At 34.6% G+C, this 23,101-nt stretch overlaps 1 long non-coding RNA gene across 1 annotated transcript in view; it reads right to left on the reverse strand.

Annotated features, from left to right (window-relative positions):
* LOC141570112 (uncharacterized) overlaps positions 1-23,101 on the reverse strand; it is an 81,048-nt gene that overhangs the window by 2,183 nt on the left and 55,764 nt on the right. The window contains exons 3-4 of the long non-coding RNA XR_012494011.1: positions 12,584-12,671; positions 10,447-11,615 (exon numbers count right to left, since the gene is read on the reverse strand). This is a non-coding gene — a long non-coding RNA (uncharacterized LOC141570112). The remainder of the gene's footprint in view (positions 1-10,446; positions 11,616-12,583; positions 12,672-23,101) is intronic.

Consider the following 23,101-nt stretch of genomic DNA (forward strand, 5'->3'; position numbering starts at 1 on the left):
GGGAAGAGCTGAAAGGCAAGCCACTGTCTTCCTTCTTGCTGGACGAAGCCAATCTCTAGCTGTCCTGCTGGTTGTGGCCAAGACCATGCCTGTCACCTTTCTAACACCCTTTCTTTCAGACTGGACATGAAAATATGCTTTGCCAACTGAGAGACAATGGAAAGACAATAAATATACTTAATTTATCCCCAAGTCAAGGACCGTGGCTGAACTCAAAATATTTTAAAGTAATCAGTGTTTGGTTAGGGGTTTTCATCTTAGAAACTTGGTTTTGCTTCAATCCACTGCCAGGAATCATATATTCATGAACACAGATAAAGAATTAACTTGCTATAGTCTTTGGGTCAATTCCTAGAGCAGTAGTGAAACTGAGATATGCCAATGAGTGTTTCCAGTGAGAAGAGGCAGGGTTCCAACCCAGCTCTGAGTCATCCCTACTTCCAACAAAGAATAGAGAACCTAAGAGTTACTGATTGTTAATCAAATGCTAAAAGACCTAATACTGAAATACTATATTCCAAGACTAAGAAGTGATGAATGGAGAGGTGACAAAGAAGAGAGAAATAATTTTTTCCCCACTCTATGCATAGATAATACTTCAAACCAACTCACTTGTGATTTTTTTGTCGTCTCATGCACTTGATTGAGAATCATAAGGTCATAAATCATAAAACCACAAAATCTTTTACATGAGAAAATGCGAACTTGAACACTTCCGAAAGAGTTAAGTATCAGGAGAAAAACATTATAAGAGTTGAACACTGAGGAAAATGGGCTCACCTAAGTGAACTTCATGGACTCTTCCCATATAAAGACATTGCGGAGTAATAAGTCTCTGACATCAATTGAGCTAAATAGTATGATTTTCCTTCCCATATTATAAAAGATTATTCTATATATTAGGGAAATTGTAATATTGGGCGAAATTTTTTAAAAAAACACTTAAATCACTTCTTTAATTCATATATGTTTATATAGCATAATTTGGTACTTTTAACAAAACCATGGTTTTTAAATCTTCTATTATAAGAACTTGAAATTTCGTTATTTATATTTTCTTTTCCCTGATTTTCTGGTCATTTATCATGAATTGCTATTATGGTCTATAATCATATGCAATTCCCCAAGGTACCCTGAATTTGAGCTGTAACTCTGTAAGATTACTGGGTAGAAATACCCAGTGACTTCAGGTCAAAACACAGTTGAATACATTTATTTGTATTATTGAGGTTAACATTCATTTTTGTTCTTCTCTTTATATTTTTTGCATCCTAATCTAGGATCAGAAATGCACTTAGTAGAATAAATAAATGTGTTCAGAAAATATGAGATACCAAGGTGAACTTGACACTATTTTAAAATTCCAAACTTGATAAAAATAATAAAAGTTGTTATTTGAAAGCTCATAAAGAACAAGGAAGCTATTTTTACAAGATAGGTTGATAACATATTATGCTAGAGAAGAGACACTTTTGGATAGGCATTTTGCTCTTTGGAAAATACAGAATTGATCAAACCCAGAGAACATAGAGCAATATCAGTTGTTATGATTCCTGTCTATTAACATGTAATCCATTAGAAGTTACTTGCTATTATCTTGCTTTACAGCTATCTGGCAAAAGTAAGAGTTAGAAGGGGCATCATGACAGTACAGAATGCCATTTTTAAGATTAACAAAATGATATGAACACAATTATTATGTATACCAAAACACAGTAAGTGATTTATAATAATTGTGCAGTCTCTTTGAGAATGAATTATCAGATAGAGCAGAATGAAGAATTGGAAGAAAGCTAAATTAAAATGAGATCTTAAATTAAAAATTGTGGCAACTTTCAATTCAATTATGGACTGATTTCTAAAGTTACTGAGACATTACTTATGGTAACGTTATTATCCTACTTAAGAGAAGACTGTTGTGAGATATGGTTTTTACAGGGAAATATATTAAATCTTGTCTTTAATTAATCTTGATTTTGTACTATATCTTTGTGGGTCATAGACCATGACAAAGAGAGAGGATATCAGAAACAATTATAAGAGCTAATATTTAATAAGTATTTATTCTGTGGCAAGACCCACAGTACACGCTACATGCACAATCTTATTCTGTTTTCCCAATGCCTATTTGGGGTATATACTATTATTATTCCCACAATTGGCCCAAGTGTATACAAAAAGAAAGTGGCAAAATCTGGGACTAAACCCAGGTCTGCCTCATCAAAGAACACAATGGAATACTACCGTGTTTCCCTGAAAATAAGATCTACCCCCAAAATAAGCCCCGGTTAAGATCGTCAGCCAGATGGATGCATTTAGTACATGATGACAATGTTCCAGAAGAAGATGACATGACTGTATTTGAATAAATGTTGTACATGATTGTTGTACATGGAAAAATAAAACATCCCTGAAAATATGCCCTAATGCGTCTTTTCGAGCAAAAATTAACATAAGACCCAGTGTTATTTTGGGGGAAACATGGTATTATGCCATAAGAAAAGACGAAACAGTGCCATTGGAGACAACATGGATGGAACTTGAAATTATTATGCTAAGCAAAATAAGTCACACAGAAAAAGTCGAGAACCATATGATTTCACTGATATATGGGATATAAAACCGAAAGCAACAAAGGAACAAGACAAACAAATAAACAAAAACTCATAGACAGACAATAATTTAGTGGTTACCAGAGAGGGTAAGGGGGAAAAGGGGAAGTAGATGAAGGTAAAAGGGATCAAATATATGGGGATGGAAGGAGAACTGACTCTGGGTGGTGAACACACAATGTGATATTTAGATGATGTTTTACAGAATTGTACACCTGAAACCTATGTAACTTTACTAACCATTGTCACCCCAATAAACTTTAATTAAAAACAAAAACAAACAAACAAACAAAACCTCTCATTCTACATTACACTGTAATCGCTTTAGTAATTTTTTTTCTTTTCATATCTACTATGGTGTTATTTTAGGTAAAATGCACTATCAAACCTGATATGTGATTGGAAGCTATAATTGTGTCTATCAGAATTCCACTGCTTAAAGGCTACCATGTTTTGTTTTCCTTTCTCTAAGGAGAAAAATTCTAGGGCCATATTTATTAGAGGTCTTTGAGAAATTTATGTGAATGAGAATATTGATTTTATTAATTGGTCTGTGTAATACTAATGCAGTTACATTTTTAGATCATTTTGTCCCACATAACTGGTCTCAAATAGCTGGGAGCTTTCTATATAATAAACCAATTGTCTTAATTCCTTAAATCCTGGTTTAATAATTCAATCACTATATATTTTGGTTGAAACCTTATTTCGTGGTTAGTCATTCAATAAAGATTTTCTGTGATTTAATATATTCTAGATGTTTCTCCAAAATTCGAGAGATTTCCACAAAATGTTGACATATGATAAATTCATTAAATAAGCATGTTGCTTAATGAAAATCAACAAATTACTTTGTCAATACTTTTTGTTTCTTTGTTTTATTTTTACTACTTATTATAATGGGGTGAGAAACTAGAAAAAAAATCACTAATCAGATTTACCATCAATAATTCTCTTTTGGGTTTCTGAAGCCACTTGTTTGCCCATTTTGCACAACTCAAAGGAAATCCATAAACAGTTAATATTCATTACTAATATATTGCATGATAATATATATTTTAAAAATAAGAGGTATTAGAAATTCCACATGAAAACTGTGTTGACTACTACAAGGTCTAAGAAGCAAAGAGATGTTTCTGCCATTATTTATTCTACCACACCATGGGTTTGGGCATGAGTTATTTAATCTTAGTATAATCTCACCTGCAAAATGAAATAATTGACATCTTTATCCTCCTACCTCCCAGAAATCTTTAAAGAATAAAATATCTATAGTATGTTTGGAACGCTTTAATAACCACTTATAATTCTAGACAAAGTGATCATATACTAAAGTATAATATGTGACAAATTTAATATCTAAGCTCCCAAATTCAAGGTATCCTATCTTTATTAAGGTAAAGCAAATCTCATTGTTGCCACCAACTGGTTGTGTCATTCTGACCAATGTAGTTAAGTTTTTCCTGACTTAGTTTCTTATCATCTGTAAAATGAAAATCAGAATTACACCTAACTCATTGGGTTGTTGTGAGATCAAGTTAATAAATGTAATATAGAACTTTGAAGCATAGTTTGTATTATGTAAGTATTGGCCCTCAATATAGCACTCCAGAAATATTTTATCAAATTACACATAGAGAGCAGTGTTTGAGTATATATGTCTCACAACACTGAATACCATCCATCCAAAAGATGAAAGAAAAAAAAAAGTTATTTTAATTTGCACTTTTTTTTAACCAGTGCAATTGAATATTTTTAATGATTATTGACCATACATATTTCTTCACAGAATTTATCCTTTACATTTGTCTATAATAATATTTGTTGTTTTGTAATTGATATATGGGTCCTTTATATATTAAGAACATTAATTTTAACAGCCTATATAACATTGTTAAATTCTGTTTGTGATCTTCTATCTTTGAAAGTTGAGGAAAGAAGAGCATACATTATTCTTTGTAAAAGGACCTTAAAACAGAGACTATCAGTCATCACTGTATTGTTTTGAGAAGAGAAGAAATAAAAGTCATTGCTTTTTGTGTGTGTCCCACCTCATCCATTAAATAGATATGTATGCCTTGTTACATGCTTAGAGAAAAGAGTGTGCCATTTAATGCAACTTTGAACATGAACCAGGGAAATCACTTTCCTCCTTCTGGATTCTTCCATCCAGATTATTGAAACCACCAGAACAATCTGTCATCTATGTTGCAAATCTTGTTCACCAGCTTTGTGATATCATTTACCTTTATTTGATATATGCTATGCTAAAATTGCACCATTTTATGAAGAACTGTTTTTTTTGTGTGTGTGTTTTTTTATGAAACTTTGTATGCACAATGCAGTGTTTGGTAAATGTTTGGTAAATGTTAAATAAACATGATAGTTTAAATTATGTGCAATTTTGGTTTATAGTTAAGGTTATGATTACAGTATTCATTTGCAGAGCTATCCCACAACTGCACACCAAATTTCTGATTGTAATAGGGAGGCTGATTAATTTTATTCATACACTTCTTGCCCACCTCCTAGCTCCATGTTACTAACTTCAGTCAGATCCATAATCACCATCCAAATTATAAGCCCTTTGGGTTAACTGTCTTCCCCCAACTCTTTCTGATTCAGTTCCTTTCTTTCTTCTTCTTTTTTTTTTTTTTTACCATATTTGCATATCTTTTACATCTTCTTTTCAACTTCTTTCACAAAGCCTTCCTGTGTAATTCTATTTCCAAGAATTTTTCTCATATATTCAAATTTTCCTAGGAAAGTTTTTTTAGTATTTACCATACCAACTTAACCTAGTTTTCCTCTGTTATCTGAATTCTTCCTCAAGAAACTATTAAAGAATAAAGTAATTCATTTTCCTAATCACTAAAATCTCAGCGGTAGGAAAATTGACCGTATTTATTCATGGTCTGTTTATAGACACATGATTACAACTTTCACTTAGTAACCCGCTGCACCAAAAATTCAACTCATGCTGGCTTAAACAATAGTTTGGAGTCTAGAGCTAGAGTAGGCTTTGGTTCTCTAGTGGCTCCAGAATGTGCTGAGTGACTCAGGTTCTGTCCCTTTATGGCCGTTGCTGTTTCTAAGTCTTGTTCCCCTCGTGGCTGAAGGCGGGGTCGGGGTGGAGGTGGGGTGCCACTAACTTTCAGTGTTTCTGTACTTCCTCATACATGTCAAGAGGTCATGCAGTAGTTTTTCCCAGAAAAGCAAGCAAAGACCCAGAACCAACCACCCACCCAACACACACACAGACAAATCTACTTGAGTCTCACTGGCCACAGTTGCACATTAGAGCATTCTAGAATCAGTCACTAGCAAGAGTCACGGAGTTATGCTGATTGATTCAGATTGACCAGGACCGGCACCTAGACCTGTGGATGAGATCAGCTTCCCCTTGGTAAACAGGATTCTGACAGAAAAAAAAATGAATATCCAAACAAAAATGCAGTCTTCTTTCGAAAAAGAAAAGATAGTAATTACCTGACTACTTACTATGCTCCAGAAACTGCCCTAAACTTTAAGTGCATTTTATCCTTTACAGGTCCAAACAACTCTAGGAGGCAGGCATTATTATTATTGTCATCATCTTTGGTTTCCAGGGAAGGAAACTAAGGAATAGAGAGGTTGAGTGACTTGCTCAAGGTTTCAGAGTATGTCAGTGGCAACACTGGGATTCATACTTGGACATCTAGCTTCAAAGACTCTGCTCTTCAGCACCAAGCCAAACTGTCCTTATGCTGTCCATTCTACCATCTTTTTCTGAAGTACATAGTGAAGATTAAGACTTGGAGTTAATTTAGTCCTTGAATTGAATCCTCACTCCTTTATATAATGGCTGTGCAATCTTGTGGGAAATAATTAAACTTTCTCAATATTAATTTCTTTACCTGTAAAATGAGCAAAATAATGAATACTATACAGTGATTGTGCTGTATAGAATAATAAATACATAAGAATAATAAAATAGTGTTTATTTCTCTAACACATAGGCCATATTTAACAAATAGCTGCTCTTGTTATTTTCTCTGGGCAGGCCTAATTTATGTTAAGGTATTTGTAAGTGTAAAATGTATATAATGGTTATAAAATTTTTGGTTATCCTATAAGTTATATTATACAACCATCATCCCTTTTCAATTGAAATATAATTTTATTCAAAATGTTTTCCTAAAATCTGACCCACATTTATAAATATGGATAAAACCAAATAGTGCATGTACCATTTCTCAAAAATGCTGTTATTTTTTCAGTTAAATAATCTAAAAGAGAGTTGCATGTAGAAGTATCTGAAACATTAGATTTCTTTTTGACTTTGCACATAGTTATATAATTCAACCAGCCCCTAAATGTTGGTGCAATACCAACATTAATGTGAATCTTGTCAAAATACTTAAGAAATAGAAGCCAACAAATCTGGAGAACAATCTGGCAGCACTTAGTGACGTCAAGAATGTGCGACCCTATGACCCAGCAACCCTCTCCTGGGAGCCTCTTCCACAGGTTGATTCTGGAACTTTGCCACAGTTTTGTCTGGGGACCAGGGAATTATGGGAAGCCTAGGAGTTCATCTATAGGAGAAGAGATGAAAAAGTGTGGTTGAAATAGCCTACGGACTATGTAGTAGTCAAAAACAATGATCTACATACACATATAGCACACAGCTGAGCTCAAAGCCACAATATTGAGTTAAAAATAACCACAAGCATGTTTGTAGCAGAATACTGTTTTCATAAATTAAAAGCAGTTATATTCATAAAACAATAATGCACATTTTTTAAGGATACATACATATCCAAGGACACATATTAAATGTATTAGAGTAAGTAACTATGAAAGGAAGGAAATGGTAGTGAGGAGTGGGAATAAAAGGAAAAAAAAAAGATCAAGAAAATGAATTGCACAGATTAATGATGATGGTGTATCATGAACTGAGGATTATGATTTATTCAATTCTGTTTATAAGGCCTAAAAAAATGAGAGAGAGAAAGACAGAGAGAGAGAGACAGAGACAGAGACAGAGAGAGACAGAGAGAGATACAAAATGGAAAGGGAAGGAAAAACTATAGTCAGGTCTTACTTTATGCATATTCATTTAACAACTTCACTTTTAATTTTTTCATAGTAGTTCTAATTCAGTTTGCATACCTGCATATAACACCAAAGCAAATTTCCTGAAGATGAGTTCATTAATTTTGCTTACTTTTAGTAGGTTCACATAATGACTACAGAGATATTTATATATTAAATTGATTGATTTAATCCATACTTTAATTAAAAGCAGGAAAAGCAAATCACCCCTCTACCTGGCTTTCTCTTCTACTAAGACTGCTGAACATTTGCAGTAACAGGATTGTTTTTGTAGATATTTGTTAGTTCTATTTTCATAGCCAGAGAGAGCTCCTAAATAGCAAAGGGTAGAACATGTTTGTGTATGCATACTTGTATCCGTGCTCAAAGATTATATAAATTATATTTTTCGGTTAATTTTTTCTACCATGGGGTAGTATAGCTAAATTAAAGACATATGTAAAACATTAAGAGAAGCTGAAAGGGAAAGACAGAACACAGACACACAAAATACCCCTCTAGGCTATGGAGATACCCCAAGCTTCCAAAACCCAGGGCAGAACCTGGAGGCTTTTGGGGGGAGAGTGAAAAGGAGGGGATTGGCCGGGTAGAGAATAGGCTTTCACACACACTACAGGCATTAACCCTGACCCAAGACTTCTTAAGTTACCTAGTCTCAGTATTGAGCACAAAAATTGGGAAAGAAGTGGATGATTCAGTAAATGATATTAGGAAAATCACCCACATATTTGGAAACAAAATATTTCAATTTTGACCAATCTTCATTTGCACAGATATGTTCCACATGCATGAAATAATTAAATTCTAATTTCTGGAAATTAATCTGAAGAAAATAGATGAAAATATCAGTAGATTTGGCTATGTTCCATTTAAAACTTCTGGATATTAACAATAAAATAGAAGCAAAAATGAGTAATAAACATACAGGTGATAGCTCTAAGAAAAAATATTAAAATGTTAACAGAGAAATGAGCAGGGAGAATTTATAGGAAAGAAATGCAAATGACTAAGAAGTAAAAAACAAACAAACAAAAGGTTAATTTCATTAAGTTAAAGACGTGTTAAATACAGAAGCAACAAGAGAACACTATTTGTCTAACAAAATAGCAAAGGTTAACTTATGATTAAGAGAATATAGATGTCTAGATATCTGTGTGTGTTTGTACGTATGAAGCTCTGTCTATCATGTGTCAACGTATTGATTAGTGAGACTTACTGGATTTTACATTCCTTGCTGTGGAGAAGTATAACCTCTTTGATGATACAAGAATCCTTTATAAGTTTAATTTTTATCCATAGTTTTATTTAGACTTCACAATAAAAAATGAATCTAATCAACCTACACATACTGGGGGTGTCAAAAAAATTTACACAAGTGCAAATTTTGGTCAATGTTGCTCAAGCAGTAGTTCACTGTAATCAGAAGTGTCTGGACGCTGATGGGAACCACTTTGAGCACCTCTTATAATTGCAGAAGTCAAATGTGACTTGTATTCATCTTTTGTTATCGATATATATCAAGTATTACAATTTTAATACAGTTTTCCTTTCTTAAAATGTGTATACATTTTTTGGCACCTTCTGTGTATGGCCACATGATTTATGACAAGGTTTCACTACTGTACAGTGTGAAAGGGTTGTCTTTTTTATTATATATTTCTGGGTCAATTTGACAGCAATATAGAAAAATATCATGATCTCTATCTCATGCAATATATAATGTTCTAAGTGTGAAAGTACTGTAAAAATAAAACATAGCTATGCTACATATAAAAAATAAAACAGCAAAGATCTTAGAATAAAAAGCAAAGAAGAATGTATTGTATTAGAATAGGCTAAGATTTCTTAAAATGTGAAAAGTGCTAACCGTAACATTTAAAACGATAAATCAGGTGGTAACTAGAAGGATATGTGGATCCATAGGTTTGCTTCAACATTAGATAATCTAAAGCACGTTTGCATGTTGATTATTGTGATCCATTAGAGATGGAGAATGTGATGATGTAGGAGAAAGAAGGCATTGGAGGAGTGTGTATTCATGCTCTTCTCTTGATTGTTGGCTGGTCTGGCAAATTGTTTTTAAGCAACAGAATGTGGCAAAGGTGACGTGTTGTCACTTATATGATTAGGTTACATAAGACTGTGATTTCTGCTTTTCTAGCAGACCGTCTCTGGCTTTGATAAAGCAAGCTGCCATATTGGGGAGACTCACAGGTCAAGGATCTGAGGGTGGATTCTGTCCAATAGCCGGCAAGAAACTGACCGCAGTCTAGCAGTCCCACAGGAATTCATTCCTGCCAACAGCCTAAAAGGCCCACCTGATAATCCATATGATCTCAGTTTTGCATATTTAAGCGTAGCAAGAACAGAGTCAGAAGGGTGAGGAACATCAAACCCCAGGGTGACAAACCAGTTGGGTATGCATGAGACTGAGGTGGCCCCAGAACATGGCACTTTCATTTTTAAAACTGGGACAGCCCCAGGAAAACCAGAATGAGTTGGTCATCCTGTCAGGACGTAACTATGCTAAAATTAGGCCTCAGTTCCACAGACTTCCATGGCAGGTACCAACAGATACCATGGGTATAGATGGATGTGAGGCCTACACTCTATCTTACCATGATCTTTTAACTCAATTCCATATAGAGATGCCATCTTAGCTAGAAGGAGGGGTAGAGAGAACAAGTCCTGGGTAGGGATGGGTTGGTGAAGAAACTCTTAAACACTAAGCATTTACCTGAAAGAGATTGTCTTTATCCAAAAAAGACAGTTTAAGTCAAAGGAAGATCCTTTTCATTGATAAGTTTATGTCTTTTCTCCTTTCAGCACTATAGGACTCAGGCTCAGAAGCAGGAAGACATCTGTTACAGAACATAAAGAAGATATATTTTATGCACATCTAAAACAGAAGGTATAAGGTTTTGGCATCATTCCATCTGTGTGGTGTTTGCTGTGGGTCAATTTAGCTAAGCTGGATTGATGTTTTGAGAATTCCCTTTCCTGCATGCTTCTGGGTTAGGATAGGCCATGAGTATAATTTGTGCAAGATTTGGAAGGCAGAAGTGATGCAGCAGCTGTATTTCTGCTGGGAAGTTTGGTGTAGGGTCAGATGCTGCTATGGCTCACGCCTGGTGTCCTGGATCTTCTAGCTTACCTTGTTGGCATGAATCAACAGCTCCTGCAGCTCCCACTGGATTCTCCTGCAGCCTCTTCTAATTCTGGGCCAATTTCCATGGCAGTGTCAGCTTTTCCACATGTCACCAATATCTTTACAACTGGATGCTTATAGGCAGTGAGATGTGGACACAAGTGCCAGTGACAGAAAGAAGCAGGACCCAATGTGTCCCCATAAACTCCAGCTTATCTTCACAGTTTGTTCTTGCTCCCCTCAATTTGTGTTCACCTCCCCTTCCTCGCTGTTGGCCCTTGCTGACTTCAGGCACAGCTTTACATACGGGAGCAACACATTTAGACTGCTTAGCCAGGTCCCACAGTCATACAAGTTCTGATTCTTATAATAAATGTGTTATGTCCCTCAGAGTAGTTCAACTTCTGTGACAGGTCCATAGGATTCTTAATAGGTGATAACCACTCTATTACTATCTTAATTTTTCAGATGAAGACGCTGTAGCGGAAAGCAGTTAAGTAGTTGACATCAAATCCTACAGCTTATTAAGTGGCACTCTGGGATTTGAACCCACCTTTCTTGAGCTCCACAGCCCCCTTCTTTCCAAATTGGCTTTCTCCCATCATTATCATCCATGTTATCATGTTAGCTATTGTCTTCCATCATTATCATCCACTTTATCATGTTAGCTATTATCTATCAAAACTCTGGCAGAATAAAACTGAGGGCAGGGAAGTCAGGAGAGTAGAGAATGGCTGCTTCTGGGGAGGGCAGGCCAGCTAGAAAGTCATGAAGAACAAGTTCGGGTTGCATGAATTTGAAGGCGCAAAATATTAGCACTTACTGTGACAATAACATTTGCCTTGTGTCAGACTTTTCCTACGTGTTTACATTTACTAAATCACTTAATCCTTATGGCAAATGTAAGAGGTAAGCTTTATTAGTAATCCCATTTTACAGATGGACAAAATTACTCAGTGGGTTGCTGTAGAGCCAGGATTCAAACTCAGGTTGGCCTACCAAGTTGGATTTTCTGAACAAAAAGGAACAGACACCACAGTAGGGGCTGAGGTTCAATAGGAGAGTTAGGGCTTCTCTGAAGATTAACTTTTTCTACCTTGCAATTTTGTTGAGTTAACAACACATTCCAGAAAAATAAAGACCTGTGATTTTTTTTTTTTTAAGACACAGAAAATAGACAATAAAAATTTAATGGCTTTCCTCAGCTAATTTACCAATCTTATATTTTTACAAGACATTAAATTGTTAACAAAAACAAAGTTTTGAGCAATTGAATATTGAAACTACCATTGTTATTAGCCACTAAAGTAAATTTCATTTAAGTGAAATTTCAGGTCAATGGCCAATTTGCTTAAATTGTAGTTTGTCAAAGACTCCTCAAGTGTCCACAGGAAACTTTTTAGCTACACTGGGATTTTTGTTTAGTGGCTTTCTGTCATAAATGATTGATTCTCATATGATCTAGGAAATCTGTTTAATTAATTAATTTTGAACAATTACATTATTAAGAATTAAAAAAATCTCTTTGTGTTGATCTAACATTATTAACAGGATAGAAAAGCGAAGTGTGAAGTATAAAGAGGAAGTGAGCTATAAACACAATAAAGGAAAAATGAGGAGAAAAAAATAGCATAGTGGAGGATTCCCAGAGTGTTAACTTTAATTCTTGGAATTAGGATTTTGAAATGAAGCTTAAATATCATTCCACGAGAATGCAATTGCTCACCTTCAAGCTAAGCCAAGCATCATAAAGGATCTTGACATAGGCTCAAAATATCTTCCTAAAAGTCAGGGGAAAGTGTCCCACATGTCTTCTTAAAAGCAAAATAGAAAAGGGAATTAAATATCAATAAATATGTCTGAAAGACAAACATTAATTTGACGTCATTTTACTATTATTTTTTTCTCTGTCTAGACAGGAGTCACATTAGAAATAAGAAATAAGCAAGTGAAAAAAGCTTAAGGAACAAATACATTTAATATATGACTCTTAAAATGAATAAAACTGCTTTCATCACAACACTATTTTATAGATTAAGAACAATGATTCTTCTAATTTAAATAGGACTTTAGTGTTTACAAAACACATTCACATTCATTACGTCTTTGATCTCTCACATCAATTCCACAAGGAAGGACAGGTATTATTATCACTATTGTACACAGATTAAAAAACAGAGTCTCAGATCTTAAAATGAATTGTCCAAAGTCACAAGCTAGAATTTGAATCTTGGTCAACTAATTTTAGGATTAACGCTTTTTTTTCTACATTTAAACTAGTTTTTCTTCTCTTTAGTTTTGAAAAGCATGGCACCAGAATTATTGCCTTTTTGTTTCTTAAATATTTTCTCAAAGTTGAGATGATACTATAAAACCTATATTTTTAATTACACTTTATAATATCCATGAACCCTATTTTTTCATGAAGCCTATTTTACATAAACGACAACTAGACTATTAAAACCTTTTTTCCCCCTCACTAAAATATTTTTGAAAACTCTTCCTTAGGCTTGAAAGACCAGAAGCATCCAGGTCTCTCTCTAATGTTAGTGTTATGTAGAAAAATTAAGTCAACTCAATAGAATAGAAAATTTCAGCCAGAACAAGAAGCTGGATCGTTGGGCTTAATTCAGAAATGAGTTTCCTGCAATTTTCCTACCAGCAATTCTTAGACTCTTTCGGTAGAAATGCTACTTCAGTTAGGAAGTAAATAAGACACATAGTTTTCTATTTAACAGCAATTTTTTTCTGGCCCGTGAGACTCTTAACCTTTAAAATACAGTGTGTTTTTTTCGTAAGACATACATTTTCTAATTTAACTCATTCTATAACAGCCTCCATGAAGATAGACCTTTCTGACTAGTTTTGTTCATTGTTGTAACTCTGATATCTAAAACCATATCTGGCATGTAGTAGAAGCTCTACAAATATTTGTTGAATGAAGGAAGGAAATTTATAAGCAAAGGTTTAGAAGAGAAATTGGTTTCCCATACACTTTCAAATAACAGGGATATGTAGGCAGGATTTGGGTCATCTCATTCCCTTTACTTTTTAAAGGGAGTCATTAATTCTTAAATTTTGGTAGGATAATTTATTTTTAACAGATAGTGATTAATTTTATCCATTTTAAAATTATGGTTTTAATCAACCTCATAAACATCCCTAAAGAAGTCATAACTCAGCAATTTCAAAATTCTGCATGTCACCTTTCCTCCCTACACAACTCTTGAATTGAAAAATCTCATAGGTATTTTTTATTAACATTTAAAATAAAAGATATAATTTATAAGGATTTAAATCTACACTTATCTTGTTCATAGTGAAGTGAAGATTTAAATATCTCTCTCTACGGAATTCTTTATATGCAAATATTTCTTGAATCTTATCCAAATTAGTTTGGTTTCTGAAGAATTCAAAATAACTTTTAATAAGATACTTTCATACTCATGAGGTATGCTACAGCATGCACTTTGAGGATAAGTTTGAATAAACTTCTGTGTTCTTCTTCCAGTTCTGAACCTATTAGTGTTAAAAGAGTGTGTGTCACTAAAATAGTACAATCAAATGTGAATGTCATAGCAAAGCTGAAAATCTTGTTCTCTAGAGAAGGGTTGGCAAGTACTGGCCTAAGGGCAAATCTGACCTGCCACCAATTTTATAAATATAATTTTATTAGAAAAAAGTTCATTTGTTCATGTATCTTCTATGGCTAATTTCACACTCCAATGGCAACAGAGACTGTCTGGCCTCCAAGGCCTAAAATTTTTACTATCTATAGGCCTTTTACGGAAAATGTTCTAAAGCATTATATAATTATATCAGGACTGCCACTTTCCTCACTGTTCCTATTAGAAGATTTCTATATTCAAATCTTTATATAACCCACTGACATTTAACAAATTAATTTGATTATATTTTTGTCAGCCACACAGCTTAGAAAAATAATTACAAAATTAAAATAATTGCAAAAATATTTTTAAAAAGGAGGTAATAGTGTTTCTTAAAACAAATCAACAATGTCCATGATATATCACACAGCAGAAAACAGAATTTCAAGTGTCTCTTCGATATAGAATACTAGAACACAAAAAATTGCAGACGAATGTGTGTTTGGATCTAATTAGAGAAATTATGTAATGAGAAGGCTAGCCCTATAAATAGGAGTTTTCATTTTTGTTTTTTTTTTACCAAATAACCTTTTATAATTTTTGAAGTAAAATTAAATACAAATAACTTTAAATTTGTAAAGCATTAATTATGACAAAGAGCTAGGTAAACCATTTTAGTAAATTCATGATCTAACATATTTAAATGCTTCTATAACTAGGTTGTTTTCAGCATGCTAATGTGAATTTGTGAAAAATTTGAATTATATTTTTAGTGGAGTTTTATTATTTTTAAAATTATTGTATATTGGAATGAGGTGTTAGACTAAAGAGCTTTAGGGAAGTTATAATATTAACATCTTCCAATTATTAGATACCAACACTGTGCTAAATATTTTAAGATAGGTCTTTCTCACTTATTCCAGATGAAGAAATTTACCATCAGATCACATTAATTAATAGTATTTACACTCTTCTATTGAATGCATAATATGAAATCTTATAAAAGGTTGAGGTTAGAATTTGAACCAAGCCCTGTCTCATGCTATACTGTTTATCATCATGAAATATCTCATTCTTTTATAAAGCTTTTAAGGATAAGATATGATATACCTCATTTAATTTTGTTTGTTAAAAAGTTAACAAGGTATACAGGAGATGAAAGATGATTAATTGAAATAGGGAAAATGATTAATATTTGAATATTAGTATTAAAGCAGTAAAAATTGGCATCTCAGGTATTTTAAATAAAGATATTTCCTATTCAATTTAAATAAATTAGCTTAACTCATTATACTCCAGAATAATAATTTGAACCTACCACAAATAAAAATTAAGAAGACATTATTCTTCTCCATAGGAATTGTTCTATATAGGTTATCAGTGACTTTCATGTTGATAAATCCAAAGATCAATACTCCTTCATCACCTTTCTTGATTTATAAGCATTTGACAGAGATTACTTTCTCTCTCTCTCTCTCTCTCTCTCTCTCTCTCTCTCTCTCTGTCTCTCCTCCCAGCACCATGCATTAACCACAGGTTCTTTCTACCATGCTAGTCATTTCTTCTCAATCTCTTCTGTTGGTTCCTTCTCTTCTCCCTGACTTCATTGTTAGAGTGCCCCAGGCCTCGAACTCATAACCTTAAATATCATCTACATGCTACAGACTAGCAAATTTATACCCCGGGCTAAACCTCCCCCTCAATCTCCAACATCTCCAGCTGGATATCTATCTAATGGATATTTCAAACTCCTATCAGAAATGAGTTCCTTGTTTTCTCACCTAAAACTGCTCTACTTCCAATCTTCAATTTCATCCTTCCAGTTGCTCAGGCTAAGAATGGTATAGTTATTATTATTATTGTTGTTGTTGTTATTATTATTATTATTTTGCTCTCTCATACCCCATTTCAATTTCTCCAGAAATCCTGCTGAGAACAACATAAAAATATATTCTTAATAGGCCATTTCCCAACATTACCGTAGTTGCCAGCCTGACTGAAGACCTATCATCTCTCATCTTGATCGTTGTATGTTTCCTTTTATTTAGTGTAATTATGTGGACTTCTTCCACATAAAGGCTGTTCAGTTTCTCCCCCCCCCCTTTTTTTGCCTAATCATGCAAAATCAGGAAAAATTATAGTGCTTTTCAGATAATTATTTTATATATACTTTTTTAATCGAACACACTAAATATGTTATAATATGTTATGTTCACCATTTAACGTGAAACAAAGTTTCTGGTCAAAAACAGTCATTTGGAACAAATTTAGATTGTATGTCATATTTGGACGAACCTAAAATGCTTTGCTTTGCAAATGCACACCAGTAAGGGAGATGAAGAGATAGCATCCTCTAAACTTTTCAGTCTGTTTAACTGCATGCTATTTCCATGTGCTTCAAAAGGCATTCATGTTTAGCGTATGGTTATCATCAAGCACATGTGACTCTCATATTGAAGAACTGCCCAGAAGTCAATCACTTGCATTCATTTCCGCCATCTTTAAAAGAATGACTCCTTTGTACCCTTCTTCCACTAATTTCACCAACTTTAACCCACTATCAAGGTTTCTTTTTTTCTGTGTGTGTGAATACAATAAACCTTTATTACCTTACTTTTTATGTACAAAATGAACATATTTACTTTTAATTTTTTACAACTTACATAAACTTGTTTTCATTTATTTGATATATTATTCTATCTATAAAAACTGTTTGTATCTTGGATGGGATGGAATGGTTAATTATTTTACACACTAGAATTAATGGAAATTTTTCTTTCATATAATATTTTTTTCACCTAGCAGGAGAATTTTTAGAAAGAAATAAAAGTTATTAAGCAACAGATAGCTATACTTGTATGAAGGGCTTACTTAGAAATAAATGCAGAAAAAGTATCCACATCATTCTTAAATTTATTGTTTGGGTGTGATTTTTTCCACTGTCACTCATTCACAACTAACTGTTTAGAACAACTTTAATTTAGAATTTGAACACAGATGTAATTCAGAAAAAAAAATGCCCTTCGCCCCCCTAAAATCACATGGTATGTCTTTGTTTCCATTGCACTTTATATTCGTTACTCTTTAAGGACTATACTTATAAGACTGTAAATTCATGTATACCTGAATATACCTCACCATGCTTTGGATATATGCCTGGATTATCAATAAAAATGCACATGAGTCTATAGGTATGGTGGGGGGGATGCTCATAGGGGTGGGTTTTAGAATGGTTGGTCAATATTTATTAACTGGCTACTGTGCACTAAGAAGTGAAGGTTAATGGGAATAATTCCTAATTTTATCACTTAAATATGTTACATTGTATATAGAAAGCATTAAATCAATTATAGCATCTTAGAATCTGTAAATCTGACTTTGAGCCATTAATTCTTTATTTTATTATCAGTTAGTTTAGACATTTTTAACATAGTGACTCCTTAGATAAAAACTATTGGAGTTTACTACTTACCCAAAGTGCTTCAGTTTTCATCAAAAAAGCTCTTTGGTCTTTCTGCCTACTTCAATACATATGTTTGTTGTTTGTGGAGCTTGGGATGCATTCTTTCTATACTTTAGAAATCTGTATTAAATTTATATTTTCCCACACCAACTGATATTCTTGGTAAATATGAAAGAGAGGTTGGATAAATGGAAAATGTCTAAAATTCTTATTAAAAGGAAAAGGGAACCTGAGCTTATGCCACTAATGCTGATGATTTTGATAATCTGATTCTGAACTAGATGATTCTTCTTAATGATTGCATGTGAATTATAAATTACTTAGAACATTAAAAATAGTTTTTCCATCTTAGACTTTTTAAGTTACTTCTACACCAAAGTAATATTAGTCAGTCAACATTTCAGAGTATGCCCTTGTACTAGTGCATACTCATAAAATATATTATTTAATGTGTGACCTAGAATATCAATATCAATTATTATTCCAGAATTATATAGAACAAAGATTGTATGTGTGTGAGTAGTAGAGCAATAGTTGGAAACTGGACTTGGGAGCAAAAATAATTGAAGATTAAAAACCTGATTGGCACCTGATGAACTATGTATTATTTTGGTCTAAATTATTCAGGGATTATTTTTTCTCATTTATAAATTCATGAGAAATGCCAACCACATTGTTTGACACATAAGACATTAAATCAATAATTTTCCTTATGTTTTAGAACGTGGTGTGAAAGCACTGAAGTGAGAAATTGCTTCCATGGTATGCATTTCATGAAAGGGGGGAAATAAGCTAAGTTGGCAACTATTGGGTTTGGCAAGGTGAATGCTTCTAGGACCTTGGTAGGGACACATGGATTATTTGACTCTAATCCAAACATTTAGGTCAGAAATGAAGGATCAAACATCTAGATTAAAAGTGGGCAATAAAAGTAAATTAGCACTTAATGGTAGATCAGAAATGCTAACAAGATGGCCATGTGTGTGTGCTTACATGTATACTTAACCTCATAAAGATTATAAGAGATTTTTTTTTAAGTTTTAAAGAATATTTTTAAAAATCTATTGTTCTTACTACAGATGATATGTGGCAATAAGCAACCATCATTTCCTTCTCTCCTTCTCCCAGCTCATATGGAAAAGCAAATTACTTGCTATATAAAATAGAAGTTATCAGCAGTATTGTTAATTGATGGTGTAGCTGCCAAATACCAAGTCACATTCTGACAAAGAATATGACCTAATGTTACTCAATACCATTTCATCAATCACGAGTCAGAAAATAACTAACAGTCAGTATTTTCTTTGGATCAGTAATGCAACTTAATAGTGGCAGTTAGTATAATTAAAGGCCAGTAACCAGATTAAAAAGTCTTAGTTTGTAATTTTTTTACTAAGAAAAAATATGTATTAAGTGATGTTTGAGTTAAATTCAAAGTATGGGGGAAATCCCACCAATATGATTTAAAAGCTTTCAATGAGTATTTAATGAGTACCTACCCAGTGCCCAGTGAAGGGCACTTGAGGGGATATAATGGTAGAGGATATAATCTCTGCTCCCCATGTATTTACAATATAATTGGGTAAGGACAATGATCAGATTTCAAACAAATAGCAAAAGCACAATGGCTAAAAATGAAATACTATAGGAGATCTAAGGATAAAGAGAACTATATGAGTTGAAATTATCAGAAAATAACATGGCATAGAAGGGAAACTTCAAGAGGATGTATGAGTGGAAGGCACGTCAGTTGTCCTTCTTGTCCCTACAAGCTGACATCCTATATGAGCCTGTAAAAAACTTAGCTAAAGAACAGAATGTGAGGTCTGAGAACTCATCCTAGAAAAAGTGCTACATATCTCATTGCTGAATATCCCTACAGTCACCTTTGAAGTACTCCCCTTGGGAAACTATGCACTGATGGAAGTGCCTAGTCCACCCTTCAAAACAATTTGGAACTCTTTTTCTGGAATGACCATCAGAGCTGTCGTTGTACTACTCTTGATGTACTGAATGTCATCAAAATGTTTTCCTTTCAAGATTTCCTTTATCTTAAGGTAAAGAAAGAAGTCATTGGGGGCCAGATCAGGTGAGTAGGGAGGGTATTCCAATACAGTCATTTGTTCACTGTCTAAAAACTCCCTCACAGACAATGCCATGTGAGCTGGTTCATTGTCGTGATGCAAGAGACATAAATTTTTGGTGAAAAGTCCAGGTGGTTTTCACCTTTACCACATAGGCTTTTCAGCACTTCCAAATAATAAATGTGGTTAACTGTTTGTCCAATTAGTGCAAATTCATAATGAATAATCACTCTGATATCAAAAAAGGTTAGCAACATCGTTTTGACTCTTGATTTGGATTGACAGAACTTTTTTGGTCTTAGAGAATTGACTGACTTCCATTGTTTCATCACCAGGGATAAGATGGTCCAAAACATCATCTTGCCTCTCCAAAAGGTCTTGGCAAACTTCAACTCTCCTTTGCTTTTGTTCATCGGTGAGCTCCTTCAGGACCATTTTTGCACACACCTTTCTCATGCCAAGATTTCAGTTAAGATTTTCCTAACTGTTTCTCTATTGATGTTTACTTGGTTGTTATGTTTCTCATAGTTAGTCAATGATTTTGATGCACAATTCAACAAATTTTTGCAATATTTCATCAGTTCTGCTCATTACTGGTCGCCCTAACCTTTCTTCTTTATCAGTGAAGTGTTCTCTCCCCTCAGAAAAACATTTAATCCATTTGTACACTGCTGTTTTCTTCATGGCATTATCTGCATAAAGTTGGACTGACAAGTCCCTGATTTCACTTCCACCCTTGTCAAGTTTAACAAGAAATTTAATGTTTGTTTGTTGCTCTAATTCAAGCTCAGACATTCTTCTGACAGCTCACAAAAACACACAACAATAATGAATGCCACTCAGCAAGACACCACCACATGTCGACACAAACACAGCTATGAGAGACTGATATACCAAAGTTATGAAACCTTACTGAGCTGTGTGTACAGTGCTGCCAATGTAAGCACAAGGTGGCAAGTTCACAAACTTAGTTTTCAGACCTTGTAAATGAGCAAGGTAAACAGAAATAGTCTCAGAGTTATAGAGAAAACATGGACGATTGCTAAATAGGAGGGAGGTCAGGATGGGGAAGAAGGTAAAGGGATTAGAAAGTACAAATTAGTCATAAAAATGGCAGCGTGAGTTGAGCCTCTTGAAATCTCCCCTGAAATTTACAACAGATTGAACAACTATAACTCCACAAAGGACTCTCTGTGCATCAGACAGGCAAGACTAAGAGGCACACTAGTGAAATCATCCAAAGGTGGCCAAACTGCGTGAGCAGGAGAAGAGGGAAGGGAGAAGCGTGGAGATGGGGTCGTGCGGGCGCAGGACACAGACTAGCTTGGTGCTCTGAGCTCACTGCATTCCAGAACTACCGCATCTGTGGGAGAGAGAACTCCAACTACTAGGGCTCCACTTATGGCCCACAGAGCTGAGGGGACAGCATATAACATGGCTGAACCCAATGATCATGGCAGAGACCTCAGAGCAAAGACTAAGGGAAGAAGGCTGAAAATGGTGGTTAAGCCCTCACTGCCCAGCAGAGAACAGAAGCCTTAGGCACTGAGTGTGGCTGCCCTCTCCCTACCCTCCCAGAGCTCGCCCTGCCCCCACCTACCCAGTGCTAGAAGCAGAACAGTAGCAGTGTCAGATAAAACAATAGAATATTTGCAGTTCTGAGAACTGCGGTCTGCAGACATGGACTCACAGCCCAACTAGTTCCAGTGAAGGGGAAGGAACTGTGGAAGAAGGATTGGCTGTGGTGGTGATCGCCACCATTGCTCTGGGCCACCTCTCACAACCCACCCTGCCCCGTGTCCCCACCTATCTAGGTGGATCTCAGCAGGAGTAAACAGACCTGCTGAAATGCATGGGCTCTGAATCTGGTGCAGGAAGATTTTTGGAACTGCAGAAGCTCTCCATATCCCCTCATGGAGGTGGCGCTCTATGACCCTGGTGAACTTTTCACAGAGGAGAAGCCCGCCTTCCAGGGAATACCCTCATTGTGTGAGAAGCCAGAATAGTGCAGAGAAAATATAACACTACAGTGTGAGTGAGAATAAAAGGCTGCAGTTGGAGAGAAAATAAAGCATTTTACCAATACCTACGGGAAAATAAAAGAAAGACCTCTTCCTATCAACCTGTTGCAGAACCCACTACTGTAGATGTCTAGGAAGAGAAATAATAAATCATTAATATCTATGAATAACCAAGGTAACAAGACAGCTCAGAAAAAAAAAAAGAAAAGTCTCCAGAAAACGAATTTAAAGACATGGAAATATGTGACATAAATGAAAGAGAATTGCAGTTCTTAAAAAACTCAATGAGATGCAAGAAAACGCAGGCAGTTTAATGAACTCAGAAACACAATCAAAGAACAAAATGAACATTTTACCAAAGAGATTGCAATTTTAAAAAAGAACCAAATAGAATTTCTGGAGATTAAGAACTCAGTAAAAGAAATGAAGAATGAAATAGCCAGCTTAGGTAGTAAAATTGACCAGCTGGAGGAAAGAATCAGTGACATCAAAGACAGAAATCTGGAAATGACACAGATGGAAGCAGAAAGAGACTTGAGACTTCAAAGAAATGAGAGAACTCTACAAGGACTTTCTGACTCCATCAGAAAGAGCAATATAAGAATAAAGGGCATAACAGAAAGAGAAGAAAGAGAGAAGGGAACAGAGAGCATATTCAAACAAGTAGTCAACGAGAACTTCCCAAACTTGTGGAAAGAACTGGATTCTCAAATCCAAGAAGCAAAGAGAACACCTAATTACCTCAACCCCAACAGGCCTTCTCCAAAGCACATTGTATTGAAGCTGTCTAAAATTGACAACAAAGAAAGAATCCTCAAGGCAGCCAGGGAAAAGAAGATGGTAACCTACAAAGGAAAGCCCATTAGAATATCAGCAGATTTTTCAGCAGAAACTCTACAAGCCAGGAGGGACTGGAATCAAATATTCAAACTATTGAAAGAGAAAAATTATGAGCCAAGAATAACATATCTAGAAAAGATATCCTTTACATATGAAAGACGAATAAAGACCTTTACAGACATACAGAAGCTGAGGGAATTTTCTAACACAAGACCTGCACTGCAAGAA

The sequence above is a fragment of the Rhinolophus sinicus genome, linkage group LG02 (assembly GCF_036562045.2).
Source record: "Rhinolophus sinicus isolate RSC01 linkage group LG02, ASM3656204v1, whole genome shotgun sequence".
Lineage (NCBI taxonomy): Eukaryota > Metazoa > Chordata > Mammalia > Chiroptera > Rhinolophidae > Rhinolophus > Rhinolophus sinicus.